General features: G+C 41.7%; 9 non-coding genes across 9 annotated transcripts; all 9 read left to right on the forward strand.

The window, feature by feature from the left end:
* Positions 1-4,933: 4,933 nt before the first annotated feature.
* On the forward strand, positions 4,934-5,006 carry TRNAF-GAA (transfer RNA phenylalanine (anticodon GAA)). Its single transcript has one exon. It is a non-coding gene; the product is annotated as a tRNA-Phe (tRNA).
* A 1,047-nt stretch (positions 5,007-6,053) lies between these two features.
* TRNAF-GAA (transfer RNA phenylalanine (anticodon GAA)) lies at positions 6,054-6,126 on the forward strand. The gene has a single exon. It is a non-coding gene; the product is annotated as a tRNA-Phe (tRNA).
* A 1,047-nt stretch (positions 6,127-7,173) lies between these two features.
* Positions 7,174-7,246, forward strand: TRNAF-GAA (transfer RNA phenylalanine (anticodon GAA)). The gene has a single exon. It is a non-coding gene; the product is annotated as a tRNA-Phe (tRNA).
* Positions 7,247-8,293: 1,047 nt separating this feature from the next.
* On the forward strand, positions 8,294-8,366 carry TRNAF-GAA (transfer RNA phenylalanine (anticodon GAA)). Its single transcript has one exon. It is a non-coding gene; the product is annotated as a tRNA-Phe (tRNA).
* A 1,046-nt stretch (positions 8,367-9,412) lies between these two features.
* TRNAF-GAA (transfer RNA phenylalanine (anticodon GAA)) lies at positions 9,413-9,485 on the forward strand. The gene has a single exon. It is a non-coding gene; the product is annotated as a tRNA-Phe (tRNA).
* A 1,048-nt stretch (positions 9,486-10,533) lies between these two features.
* Positions 10,534-10,606, forward strand: TRNAF-GAA (transfer RNA phenylalanine (anticodon GAA)). Its single transcript has one exon. It is a non-coding gene; the product is annotated as a tRNA-Phe (tRNA).
* A 488-nt stretch (positions 10,607-11,094) lies between these two features.
* On the forward strand, positions 11,095-11,167 carry TRNAF-GAA (transfer RNA phenylalanine (anticodon GAA)). Its single transcript has one exon. It is a non-coding gene; the product is annotated as a tRNA-Phe (tRNA).
* Positions 11,168-12,776: 1,609 nt separating this feature from the next.
* TRNAF-GAA (transfer RNA phenylalanine (anticodon GAA)) lies at positions 12,777-12,849 on the forward strand. Its single transcript has one exon. It is a non-coding gene; the product is annotated as a tRNA-Phe (tRNA).
* A 488-nt stretch (positions 12,850-13,337) lies between these two features.
* On the forward strand, positions 13,338-13,410 carry TRNAF-GAA (transfer RNA phenylalanine (anticodon GAA)). Its single transcript has one exon. It is a non-coding gene; the product is annotated as a tRNA-Phe (tRNA).
* Positions 13,411-15,115: the final 1,705 nt, after the last annotated feature.

Below are 15,115 nucleotides of genomic sequence, written 5' to 3' on the forward strand. Positions count from 1 at the left end.
GGCACTTCAATAACATGACAACTAATTGAAAAACTTGGGTCATCCCCAATAGCTTGTGTAGCAATAGGCCCTTCAGGAGTGGAGTGACAAAAAGCTCCTGTATTTATTTCTTATCTCCACATCGTGCACAGATGCTTCATGAATTGCAATGTGCATCATTGGTTAATATATTACCCATTGAGCCACTTGCGATAATCTCTACCAAACTGGGACGTCAATAAAATGGCATCTAAAGCAATGCTGCAGGAGGAAGCCGAAATACCTCAGTTGGGAGAGCGTTAGACTGAAGATCGGCATGAGACATGCTTTTGCTCACTTCACCAAGTGGTACTAACCATTGTGGTTAACTTTGACAAACCCCAATGACCAGGGCAGCATGAGGAGGCCTTTATCCAGCAGGGGAGTGACAAAAAGCTCCCATATGTATGTCTTATGACCACAGTGCACATATTCATTAGGAACTGAAATTGAAAATCATGGGAAATGGCAAATAACCATGTGAGCCTCTTGTTATGCTCTCTATTCTAACTGGCACTTCAATAGCATGACAACTAATTGAAAAACTTGGGTCATCCCCAATAGCTTGTGTAGCAATAGGCCCTTCAGGAGTGGAGTGACAAAAAGCTCCTGTATTTATTTCTCATCTCCACATTGTGCACAGATGCTTTATGAATTGAAATGTGCATCATGGTCAATAGATTACCCATTGAGCCACTTGTGATAATCTCTACCAAACTGGAACGTCAATAACAGGGCAACTAAATCAATGCTGCAGGAGTAAGCCGAAATAGCTCAGTTGGGAGAGCGTTAGACTGAACATCTAAAGGTCCCTGGTGCAATCCCGGGTATCGGTATCAGACATACTTTTGCTCACTTCACCAAGTTGTACTACCCATTGTGGTTAACTTTGACAATCCCCAATGACCAGGGCAGCATGAGGAGGCCTTTATCCAGCAGGGGAGAGACAAAAAGCTCCCATTTGTATGTCTTATGACCACATAATGCACATATTCATTAGGAACTGAAATTGAAAATAATTGGAAATGGCAAATAACCATGTGAGCCTCTTGTTATGCTCTCTATTCTAACTGGCATTTCAATAGCATGACAAATAATTGAAAAACTTGGGTCATCCCCAATAGCTTGTGTAGCAATAGGCCCTTCAGGAGTGGAGTGACAAAAAGCTCCTGTATTTATTTCTTATCTCCACATCGTGCACAGATGCTTCATGAATTGCAATGTGCATCATTGGTTAATATATTACCCATTGAGCCACTTGCGATAATCTCTACCAAACTGGGACGTCAATAAAATGGAAACTAAATCAATGCTGCAGGAGGAAGCCGAAATAGCTCAGTTGGGAGAGCGTTAGACTGAAGATCGGCATGGGATATGCTTTTGCTCACTTCACCAAGTGGTACTAACCATTGTGGTTAACTTTGACAAACCCCAATGACCAGGGCAGCATGAGGAGGCCTTTATCCAGCAGGGGAGTGACAAAAAGCTCCCATATGTATGTCTTATGACCACAGTGCACATATTCATTAGGAACTGAAATTGAAAATCATGGGAAATGGCAAATAACCATGTGAGCCTCTTGTTATGCTCTCTATTCTAACTGGCACTTCAATAGCATGACAACTAATTGAAAAACTTGGGTCATCCCCAATAGCTTGTGTAGCAATAGGCCCTTCAGGAGTGGAGTGACAAAAAGCTCCTGTATTTATTTCTTATCTCCACATCGTGCACAGATGCTTTATGAATTGAAATGTGCATCATTGGTCAATAGATTACCCATTGAGCCACTTGTGATAATCTCTACCAAACTGGAACGTCAATAACAGGGCAACTAAATCAATGCTGCAGGAGTAAGCCGAAATAGCTCAGTTGGGAGAGCGTTAGACTGAACATCTAAAGGTCCCTGGCGCAATCCCGGGTATCGGCATCAGACATACTTTTGCTCACTTCACCAAGTGGTACTACCCATTGTGGTTAACTTTGACAATCCCCAATGACCAGGGCAGCATGAGGGGGCCTTTATCCAGCAGGGGAGAGACAAAAAGCTCCCATATGTATGTCTTATGACCACATAATGCACATATTCATTAGGAACTGAAATTGAAAATCATTGGAAATGGCAAATAACCATGTGAGCCTCTTGTTATGCTCTCTATTCTAACTGGCACTTCAATAGCATGACAAATAATTGAAAAACTTGGGTCATCCCCAATAGCTTGTGTAGCAATAGGCCCTTCAGGAGTGGAGTGACAAAAAGCTCCTGTATTTATTTCTTATCTCCACATCGTGCACAGATGCTTCATGAATTGCAATGTGCATCATTGGTTAATATATTACCCATTGAGCCACTTGCGATAATCTCTACCAAACTGGGACGTCAATAAAATGGCATCTAAAGCAATGCTGCAGGAGGAAGCCGAAATAGCTCAGTTGGGAGAGCGTTAGACTGAAGATCGGCATGGGACATGCTTTTGCTCACTTCACCAAGTGGTACTAACCATTGTGGTTAACTTTGACAAACCCCAATGACCAGGGCAGCATGAGGAGGCCTTTATCCAGCAGGGGAGTGACAAAAAGCTCCCATATGTATGTCTTATGACCACAGTGCACATATTCATTAGGAACTGAAATTGAAAATCATGGGAAATGGCAAATAACCATGTGAGCCTCTTGTTATGCTCTCTATTCTAACTGGCACTTCAATAGCATGACAACTAATTGAAAAACTTGGGTCATCCTCAATAGCTTGTGTAGCAATAGGCCCTTCAGGAGTGGAGTGACAAAAAGCTCCTGTATTTATTTCTCATCTCCACATCGTGCACAGATGCTTCATGAATTGCAATGTGCATCATTGGTTAATATATTACCCATTGAGCCACTTGCGATAATCTCTACCAAACTGGAACGTCAATAACATGGCAACAAAATGAATTACACAGGAGGAAGCCGAAATAGCTGAGTTGGGAGAGCGTTATTCTGAAGATCTAAATGTCCCTGGTTCAATCCCGGGTTTCGACATGGGACATATTTTTGCTCAATTCACCAAGTGGTTCTACCTATTGTGGTTCACTTTGATAAACCCCAATGACCAGTGCAGCATGAGGAGGCCTTTATCCAGCAGGGGAGTGACAAAAAGCTCCCATATGTATGTCTTATGACCACATAGTGCACATATTCATTAGGAACTGAAATTGAAAATCATTGGAAATGGCAAATAACCATGTGAGCCTCTTGTTATGCTCTCTATTCTAACTGGCACTTCAATAGCATGACAAATAATTGAAAAACTTGGGACATCCCCAATAACTTGTGTAGCAATAGGCCCTTCAGGAGTGGAGTGACAAAAAGCTCCTGTATTTATTTCTTATCTCCACATCGTGCACAGATGCTTTATGAATTGCAATGTGCATCATTGGTCAATAGATTACCCATTGAGCCACTTGTGATAATCTCTACCAAACTGGGACGTAAATAAAATGGCAACTAAATCAATGCTGCAGGAGGAAGCCGAAATAGCTCAGTTGGGAGAGCGTTAGACTGAAGATCGGCATGGGACATGCTTTTGCTCACTTCACCAAGTGGTACTAACCATTGTGGTTAACTTTGACAAACCCCAATGACCAGGGCAGCATGAGGAGGCCTTTATCCAGCAGTGGAGTGACAAAAAGCTCCTGTATTTATTTCTTATCTCCACATCGTGCACAGATGCTTCATGAATTGAAATGTGCATCATTGGTCAATAGATTACCCATTGAGCCACTTGTGATAATCTGTACCGAACTGGAACGTCAATAACAGGGCAACTAAATCAATGCTGCAGGAGTAAGCCGAAATAGCTCAGTTGGGAGAGCGTTAGACTGAAGATCGGCATGGGACATGCTTTTGCTCACTTCACCAAGTGGTACTAACCATTGTGGTTAACTTTGACAAACCCCAATGACCAGGGCAGCATGAGGAGGCCTTTATCCAGCAGGGGAGTGACAAAAAGCTCCCATATGTATGTCTTATGACCACAGTGCACATATTCATTAGGAACTGAAATTGAAAATCATGGGAAATGGCAAATAACCATGTGAGCCTCTAGTTATGCTCTCTATTCTAACTGGCACTTAAATAACATGACAACTAATTGAAAAACTTGGGTCATCCCCAATAGCTTGTGTAGCAATAGGCCCTTCAGGAGTGGAGTGACAAAAAGCTCCTGTATTAATTTCTTATCTCCACATCGTGCACAGATGCTTTATGAATTGAAATGTGCATCATTGGTCAATAGATTACCCATTGAGCCACTTGTGAAAATCTCCACCAAACTGGGACGTCAATAAAATGGCAACCAAATCAATGCTCCAAAAGGAAGCCGAAATAGCTCAGTTGGGAGACCGTTAGACTGAAGATCTGAAGGTCTTTGGTTTAATACCGGGTTTCAGCATGGGACAAACTTTTGCTAACTTCACCAAGTGATCCTACCCATTGTGGTTCACGTTGATAAACCCCAATGACCAGTGTAGCATGAGGAGGCATTTATCTAGCAGTGGAGTGACAAAATGCTCCTGTCTTTCTTATCACCACATAGTGCACAAAGGAATTATGAACAGCAATTGAGCATAATTGTTAACGGCAAATACGCATGTGAGCCTCTTGATATGATTTCTATTCAAACTGGAACTTCAATAGCATGACAACGAATTAAATAACTGGGTTAACTCCAATAACTTGTGTAGCATTAGGCCCTTATTCAGTAGTGGAGTGACAATCAGCTCCTGTATTTATTTCTTATCTTCACATCGTGCACAGATGCTTTATGAATTGCAATGTGCATCATTGGTTAATATATTACCCATTGAGCCACTTGCGTTAATCTCTACCAAACTGGAACGTCAATAACATGGGAACTAAATCAATTACGCAGGAGGAAGCCGAAATAGCTCAGTTGGGAGAGCGTTAGACTGAAGATCTAAATGTCCCTGGTTCAATCCCGGGTTTTGGCATGGGACATATTTTTGCTCAATTCACCAAGTGGTTCTACCTATTGTGGTTCACTTTGATAAACCCCAATGACCAGTGCAGCATGAGGAGGCCTTTATCCAGCAGGGGAGTGACAAAAAGCTCCGATATGTATGTCTTATGACAACATAGAGCACATATTCATTAGGAACTGAAATTGAAAATAATTGGAAATGCCAAATAACCATGTGAGCCTCTTGTTATGCTCTCTATTCTAACTGGCACTTCCATAGCATGACAACTAATTGAAAAACTTGGGTCATCCCCAATAGCTTGTGTAGCAATAGGCCCTTCAGGAGTGGAGTGACAATAAGCTCCTGTATTTATTTCTTATCTCCACATCGTGCACAGATTCTTTATGAATTGAAATGTGCAGCATTGGTCAATAGATTATCCATTGAGCCACTTGTGATAATCTCTACCAAACTGGAACGTCAATAACAGGGCAACTAAATCAATGCTGCAGGAGAAAACCGAAATAGCTCAGTTGGGAGAGCGTTAGACTGAACATCTAAAGGTCCCTGGTGCAATCCCGGGTTTCGGCATCAGACATACTTTTGCTCACTTCACCAAGTGGTACTACCCATTGTGGTTAACTTTGACAATCCCCAATGACCAGGGCAGCATGAGGAGGCCTTTATCCAGCAGGGGAGTGACAAAAAGCTCCCATATGTATGTCTTATGACCACAGTGCACATATTCATTAGGAACTGAAATTGAAAATCATGGGAAATGGCAAATAACCATGTGAGCCTCTTGTTATGCTCTCTATTCTAACTGGCACTTCAATAGCATGACAACTAATTGAAAAACTTGGGTCATCCCCAATAGCTTGTGTAGCAATAGGCCCTTCAGGAGTGGAGTGACAAAAAGCTCCTGTATTTATTTCTTATCTCCACATCGTGCACAGATGCTTCATGAATTGCAATGTGCATCATTGGTTAATATATTACCCATTGAGCCACTTGCGATAATCTCTACCATACTGGAACGTCAATAACATGGCAACTAAATTAATTATGCAGGAGGAAGCCGAAATAGCTCAGTTGGGAGAGCGTTAGATTGAAGATCTAAAGGTCCCTGGTTCAATCCCGGGTTTCGGCATGGGAAATATTTTTGCTCAATTCACTAAGTGGTTCTACCTATTGTGGTTCACTTTGATAAACCCCAATGACCAGTGCAGCATGAGGAGGCCTTTATCCAGCAGGGGAGTGACAAAAAGCTCCGATATGTATGTCTTATGACAACATAGTGCACATATTCATTAGGAACTGAAATTCAAAATAATTGGAAATGCCAAATAACCATGTGAGCCTCTTGTTATGCTCTCTATTCTAACTGGCACTTAAATAGCATGACAACTAATTGAAAAACTTGGGTCATCCCCAATAGCTTGTGTAGCAATACGCCCTTCAGGAGTGGAGTGACAAAAAGCTCCTGTATTTATTTCTTATCTCCACATCGTGCACAGATGCTTTATGAATTGAAATGTGCATCATTGGTCAATAGATTATCCATTGAGCCACTTGTGATAATCTCTACCAAACTGGCACGTCAATAACAGGGCAACTAAATCAATGCTGCAGGAGTAAGCCGAAATAGCTCAGTTGGGAGAGCGTTAGACTGAACATCTAAAGGTCCCTGGTGCAATCCCGGGTTTCGGCATCAGACATACTTTTGCTCACTTCACCAAGTGGTACTACCCATTGTGGTTAACTTTGACAATCCCCAATGACCAGGGCAGCATGAGGAGGCCTTTATCCAGCAGGGGGGTGACAAAAAGCTCCCATATGTATGTCTTATGACCACAGTGCACATATTCATTAGGAACTGAAATTGAAAATCATGGGAAATGGCAAATAACCATGTGAGCCTCTTGTTATGCTCTCTATTCTAACTGGCACTTCAATAGCATGACAACTAATTGAAAAACTTGGGTCATCCCCAATAGGTTGTGTAGCAATAAGCCCTTCAGGAGTGGAGTGACAAAAAGCTCCTGTATTTATTTCTTATCTCCACATCGTGCACAGATGCTTCATGAATTGCAATGTGCATCATTGGTTAATATATTACCCATTGAGCCACTTGCGTTAATCTCTACCAAACTGGAACGTCAATAACATGGGAACTAAATCAATTACGCAGGAGGAAGCCGAAATAGCTCAGTTGGGAGAGCGTTAGACTGAAGATCTAAATGTCCCTGGTTCAATCCCGGGTTTTGGCATGGGACATATTTTTGCTCAATTCACCAAGTGGTTCTACCTATTGTGGTTCACTTTGATAAACCCCAATGACCAGTGCAGCATGAGGAGGCCTTTATCCAGCAGGGGAGTGACAAAAAGCTCCGATATGTATGTCTTATGACAACATAGAGCACATATTCATTAGGAACTGAAATTGAAAATAATTGGAAATGCCAAATAACCATGTGAGCCTCTTGTTATGCTCTCTATTCTAACTGGCACTTCCATAGCATGACAACTAATTGAAAAACTTGGGTCATCCCCAATAGCTTGTGTAGCAATAGGCCCTTCAGGAGTGGAGTGACAAAAAGCTCCTGTATTTATTTCTTATCTCCACATCGTGCACAGATGCTTTATGAATTGAAATGTGCAGCATTGGTCAATAGATTATCCATTGAGCCACTTGTGATAATCTCTACCAAACTGGAACGTCAATAACAGGGCAACTAAATCAATGCTGCAGGAGAAAACCGAAATAGCTCAGTTGGGAGAGCGTTAGACTGAACATCTAAAGGTCCCTGGTGCAATCCCGGGTTTCGGCATCAGACATACTTTTGCTCACTTCACTAAGTGGTACTACCCATTGTGGTTAACTTTGACAATCCCCAATGACCAGGGCAGCATGAGGAGGCCTTTATCCAGCAGGGGAGTGACAAAAAGCTCCCATATGTATGTCTTATGACCACAGTGCACATATTCATTAGGAACTGAAATTGAAAATCATGGGAAATGGCAAATAACCATGTGAGCCTCTTGTTATGCTCTCTATTCTAACTGGCACTTCAATAGCATGACAACTAATTGAAAAACTTGGGTCATCCCCAATAGCTTGTGTAGCAATAGGCCCTTCAGGAGTGGAGTGACAAAAAGCTCCTGTATTTATTTCTTATCTCCACATCGTGCACAGATGCTTCATGAATTGCAATGTGCATCATTGGTTAATATATTACCCATTGAGCCACTTGCGATAATCTCTACCATACTGGAACGTCAATAACATGGCAACTAAATTAATTATGCAGGAGGAAGCCGAAATAGCTCAGTTGGGAGAGCGTTAGACTGAAGATCTAAAGGTCCCTGGTTCAATCCCGGGTTTCGGCATGGGAAATATTTTTGCTCAATTCACTAAGTGGTTCTACCTATTGTGGTTCACTTTGATAAACCCCAATGACCAGTGCAGCATGAGGAGGCCTTTATCCAGCAGGGGAGTGACAAAAAGCTCCGATATGTATGTCTTATGACAACATAGTGCACATATTCATTAGGAACTGAAATTCAAAATAATTGGAAATGCCAAATAACCATGTGAGCCTCTTGTTATGCTCTCTATTCTAACTGGCACTTAAATAGCATGACAACTAATTGAAAAACTTGGGTCATCCCCAATAGCTTGTGTAGCAATACGCCCTTCAGGAGTGGAGTGACAAAAAGCTCCTGTATTTATTTCTTATCTCCACATCGTGCACAGATGCTTTATGAATTGAAATGTGCATCATTGGTCAATAGATTATCCATTGAGCCACTTGTGATAATCTCTACCAAACTGGCACGTCAATAACAGGGCAACTAAATCAATGCTGCAGGAGTAAGCCGAAATAGCTCAGTTGGGAGAGCGTTAGACTGAACATCTAAAGGTCCCTGGTGCAATCCCGGGTTTCGGCATCAGACATACTTTTGCTCACTTCACCAAGTGGTACTACCCATTGTGGTTAACTTTGACAATCCCCAATGACCAGGGCAGCATGAGGAGGCCTTTATCCAGCAGGGGGGTGACAAAAAGCTCCCATATGTATGTCTTATGACCACAGTGCACATATTCATTAGGAACTGAAATTGAAAATCATGGGAAATGGCAAATAACCATGTGAGCCTCTTGTTATGCTCTCTATTCTAACTGGCACTTCAATAGCATGACAACTAATTGAAAAACTTGGGTCATCCCCAATAGGTTGTGTAGCAATAAGCCCTTCAGGAGTGGAGTGACAAAAAGCTCCTGTATTTATTTCTTATCTCCACATCGTGCACAGATGCTTCATGAATTGCAATGTGCATCATTGGTTAATATATTGCCCATTGAGCCACTTGTGATAATCTCTACCAAACTGGAACGTCAATAACATGGCAACTAAATGAATTACGCAGCAGAAGCCGAAATAGCTCAGTTGGGAGAGCGTTAGACTGAAGATCTAAAGGTCCCTGGTTCAATCCCGGGTTTTGGCATGAGACATGTTTTTGCTCAATTCACCAAGTGGTTCTACCTTTTGTGGTTCACTTTGATAAACCCCAATGACCAGTGCAGCATGAGGAGGCCTTTATCCAGCAGGGGAGTGACAAAAAGCTCCCATATGTATGTCTTATGATCACATAGTGCACATATTCATTAGGAACTGAAATTGAAAATCATTGGAAATGGCAAATATCCATGTGAGCCTCATGTTATGATCTCCATTCTAACTGGCACTTCAATAGCATGACAACTAATTGAAAAACTTGGGTCAGCCCCAATAGCTTGTGTAGCAATAGGCCCTTCAGGAGTGGAGTGACAAAAAGCTCCTGTATTTATTTCTTATCTCCACATCGTGCACAGATGCTTCATGAATTGCAATGTGCATCATTGGTTAATATATTACCCATTGAGCCACTTGTGATAATCTCTACCAAACTGGAACGTCAATAACATGGCAACTAAATGAATTACGCAGCACAAAGCCGAAATAGCTCAGTTGGGAGAGCGTTAGACTGAAGATCTAAAGGTCCCTGGTTCTACCCCGGTTACGGCATGGAACATATTGTTGCTCAATTCACCAAATGGTTCTACCTATTGTGGTTCACTTTGATAAACCCCAATGACCAGTGCAGCATGAGGAGGCCTTTATCCAGCAGGGGAATGACAAAAGGCTCCCATATGTATGTCTTATGACAACATAGTGCACATATTCATTAGGAACTGAAATTGAAAATAATTGGAAATGGCAAATAACCATGTGAGCCTCTTGTTATGCTCTCTATTCTAACTGGCACTTCAATAGCATGACAACTAATTGAACAACTTGGGTCATCCCCAATAGCTTGTGTAGCAATACGCCCTTCAGGAGTGGAGTGACAAAAAGCTCCTGTATTTATTTCTTATCTCCACATCGTGCACAGATGCTTTATGAATTGAAATGTGCATCATTGGTCAATAGATTACCCATTGAGCCACTTGTGATAATCTCTACCAAACTGGAACGTCAATAACAGGGCAACTAAATCAATGCTGCAGGAGTAAGCCGAAATAGCTCAGTTGGGAGAGCGTTAGACTGAAGATCTAAAGGTCCCTGGTTCAATCCCGGGTTTTGGCATGGGACATATTTTTGCTCAATTCACTAAGTGGTTCTACCTATTGTGGTTCACTTTGATAAACCCCAATGACCAGTGCAGCATGAGGAGGCCTTTATCCAGCAGGGGAGTGACAAAAAGCTCCCATATGTATGTCTTATGACCACATAGTGCACATATTCATTAGGAACTGAAATTGAAAATCATTGGAAATGGCAAATAACCATGTGAGCCTCTTGTTATGCTCTCTATTCTAACTGGCACTTCAATAGCATGACAAATAATTGAAAAACTTGGGACATCCCCAATAACTTGTGTAGCAATAGGCCCTTCAGGAGTGGAGTGACAAAAAGCTCCTGTATTTATTTCTTATCTCCACATCGTGCACAGATGCTTTATGAATTGCAATGTGCATCATTGGTCAATAGATTACCCATTGAGCCACTTGTGATAATCTCTACCAAACTGGAACGTCAATAACAGGGCAACTAAATCAATGCTGCAGGAGTAAGCCGAAATAGCTCAGTTGGGAGAGCGTTAGACTGAACATCTAAAGGTCCCTGGTTCAATCCCGGGTTTTGGCATGGGACATATTTTTGCTCAATTCACTAAGTGGTTCTACCTATTGTGGTTCACTTTGATAAACCCCAATGACCAGTGCAGCATGAGGAGGCCTTTATCCAGCAGGGGAATGACAAAAGGCTCCCATATGTATGTCTTATGACAACATAGTGCACATATTCATTAGGAACTGAAATTGAAAATAATTGGAAATGGCAAATAACCATGTGAGCCTCTTGTTATGCTCTCTATTCTAACTGGCACTTCAATAGCATGACAACTAATTGAAAAACTTGGGTCATCCCCAATAGCTTGTGTAGCAATAGGCCCTTCAGGAGTGGAGTGACAAAAAGCTCCTGTATTTATTTCTTATCTCCACATCATGCACAGATGCTTCATGAATTGCAATGTGCATCATTGGTTAATATATTACCCATTGATCCACTTGCGATAATCTGTACCAAACTGGAAAGTCAATAACATGGAAACTAAATCAATTTTGCAGGAGGAAGACGAAATAGCTCAGTTGGGAGAGCGTTAGACTGAAGATCTAAAGGTCCCTGGTTCAATCCCGGGTTTTGGCATGAGACATGTTTTTGCTCAATTCACCAAGTGGTTCTACCTTTTGTGGTTCACTTTCATAAACCCCAATGACCAGTGCAGCATGAGGAGGCCTTTATCCAGCAGGGGAGTGACAAAAAGCTCCCATATGTATGTCTTATGATCACATAGTGCACATATTCATTAGGAACTGAAATTGAAAATCATTGGAAATGGCAAATATCCATGTGAGCCTCATGTTATGATCTCCATTCTAACTGGCACTTCAATAGCATGACAACTAATTGAAAAACTTGGGTCAGCCCCAATAGCTTGTGTAGCAATAGGCCCTTCAGGAGTGGAGTGACAAAAAGCTCCTGTATTTATTTCTTATCTCCACATCGTGCACAGATGCTTCATGAATTGCAATGTGCATCATTGGTTAATATATTACCCATTGAGCCACTTGTGATAATCTCTACCAAACTGGAACGTCAATAACATGGCAACTAAATGAATTACGCAGCACAAAGCCGAAATAGCTCAGTTGGGAGAGCGTTAGACTGAAGATCTAAAGGTCCCTGGTTCTACCCCGGTTACGGCATGGAACATATTGTTGCTCAATTCACCAAATGGTTCTACCTATTGTGGTTCACTTTGATAAACCCCAATGACCAGTGCAGCATGAGGAGGCCTTTATCCAGCAGGGGAATGACAAAAGGCTCCCATATGTATGTCTTATGACAACATAGTGCACATATTCATTAGGAACTGAAATTGAAAATAATTGGAAATGGCAAATAACCATGTGAGCCTCTTGTTATGCTCTCTATTCTAACTGGCACTTCAATAGCATGACAACTAATTGAACAACTTGGGTCATCCCCAATAGCTTGTGTAGCAATACGCCCTTCAGGAGTGGAGTGACAAAAAGCTCCTGTATTTATTTCTTATCTCCACATCGTGCACAGATGCTTTATGAATTGAAATGTGCATCATTGGTCAATAGATTACCCATTGAGCCACTTGTGATAATCTCTACCAAACTGGAACGTCAATAACAGGGCAACTAAATCAATGCTGCAGGAGTAAGCCGAAATAGCTCAGTTGGGAGAGCGTTAGACTGAACATCTAAAGGTCCCTGGTTCAATCCCGGGTTTTGGCATGGGACATATTTTTGCTCAAATCACTAAGTGGTTCTACCTATTGTGGTTCACTTTGATAAACCCCAATGACCAGTGCAGCATGAGGAGGCCTTTATCCAGCAGGGGAATGACAAAAGGCTCCCATATGTATGTCTTATGACAACATAGTGCACATATTCATTAGGAACTGAAATTGAAAATAATTGGAAATGGCAAATAACCATGTGAGCCTCTTGTTATGCTCTCTATTCTAACTGGCACTTCAATAGCATGACAACTAATTGAAAAACTTGGGTCATCCCCAATAGCTTGTGTAGCAATAGGCCCTTCAGGAGTGGAGTGACAAAAAGCTCCTGTATTTATTTCTTATCTCCACATCATGCACAGATGCTTCATGAATTGCAATGTGCATCATTGGTTAATATATTACCCATTGATCCACTTGCGATAATCTGTACCAAACTGGAAAGTCAATAACATGGAAACTAAATCAATTATGCAGGAGGAAGCCGAAATAGCTCAGTTGGGAGAGCGTTAGACTGAAGATCTAAAGGTCCCTGGTTCAATCCCGGGTTTCGGCATGAGACATGTTTTTGCTCAATTCACCAAGTGGTTCTACCTTTTGTGGTTCACTTTGATAAACCCCAATGACCAGTGCAGCATGAGGAGGCCTTTATCCAGCAGGGGAGTGACAAAAAGCTCCCATATGTATGTCTTATGATCACATAGTGCACATATTCATTAGGAACTGAAATTGAAAATCATTGGAAATGGCAAATATCCATGTGAGCCTCATGTTATGATCTCCATTCTAACTGGCACTTCAATAGCATGACAACTAATTGAAAAACTTGGGTCAGCCCCAATAGCTTGTGTAGCAATGGGCCCTTCAGGAGTGGAGTGACAATAAGCTCCTGTATTTATTTCTTATCACTACATAGTGCAAAAATGCTTGATGAATTCCAATGTGCATCATTGGTCAATCGATTACACATCTAGCCGCCTGTGATAATCTCTATTAAACTGGGATGTCGATAACATGGCAACTAAATCAATCCTCCAAGAGGAAGCTGAAATAGCGTAGTTGGGAGAGTGTTAGAGTGAAGATCTGAAGGTCCCTGGTTCATTCATGGCTTTTGGCATGGTACGTATTGTTGCTCAGTTCACCAAGTGGTCCTACCCATTGTGGTTCACTTTGATAAACCCCAATGACCAGTGCAGCATGAGGAGGCCTTTATCCAGCAGTGGAGTGACAAAAAGCTCCCGTATGTATTTCTTATCACCACATAGTACACAAATGCATTGTGAACAGCAATTGAGCATAATTGTTAACGGCAAATAACCATGTGAGCCTCTTGTTATGCTCTTTATTCTAACTGGCACTTCAATAGCGTGACAACTAATTGAATAACTTTGATTAACCCAAACAACTAGTGTAGCATGAGTTCCTTATCCAGCAGTGGAGTGACAAAAAGCTCCTGTATTTATTTCTCATCTCCACATCGTGCACATATGCTTTATGAATTACAATGTGCATCATTGGTTAATAGATTACCCATTGAGCCACTTGTGATACTCTCTACCAAACTGGGACGTCGATAACATGGCAACTAAATCGATGCTGCAAGAGGAAGCCGAAATAGCTCAGTTGGGAGAGCATTAGACTGGTTCAATCCCAGGTTTCGGCATGGGACATATTTTTGCTCACTTCACCAAGTTTTCCTACCCATTGTGGTTAATTTTGATAAACCCCAATTACCAGTGCAGCATGAGGAGGCCTTTATCCAGCAGTGGAGTGACAAAAAGCTCCCGTATGTATTTCTTATCACCACATAGTGCAAATATTCATTAGGAACTGCAATTGAGCATAATTGGTAATGGCAAATAGCCATGTGAGCCTCTTGTTATGCTCTCTATTCTAACAGGCACTTCAATAGCTTATTCTTTGGTTCTATTCGGTAAAGTCACGTAGGTAAAAAATAAAATAACAAAAAATCACGACGTTTCGGCCACAACACAAGCGGCCTTCATCAGGTGAAGGGACTGGACTGTCCAGAGGACAGCGTTGGAGTGAAGACAGCAAGCCCAGGTCGCGTCCTTTAAGCTGTGTGGGAGGAAACAAAAAACGCCTTGACAAAGGAATTAGCATAAAATGATGTACTGGACCGGCACGGTGGGGGGGGAGTTTACATAATGTTGGTGTGAAAGGAAAATAGGCTGCTGTGAAAGTTTGGAATACCACTACTTAAATAAATATACTGTACCATTTAAAATTAGTTTAATGTT

The sequence above is a fragment of the Petromyzon marinus genome, chromosome 19 (genome assembly GCF_048934315.1).
Source record: "Petromyzon marinus isolate PM22_M1 ecotype Great Lakes invasive population chromosome 19, UKy_Petmar_22M1.pri1.0, whole genome shotgun sequence".
In the NCBI taxonomy this organism is placed as follows: Eukaryota; Metazoa; Chordata; class Hyperoartia; order Petromyzontiformes; family Petromyzontidae; genus Petromyzon; species Petromyzon marinus.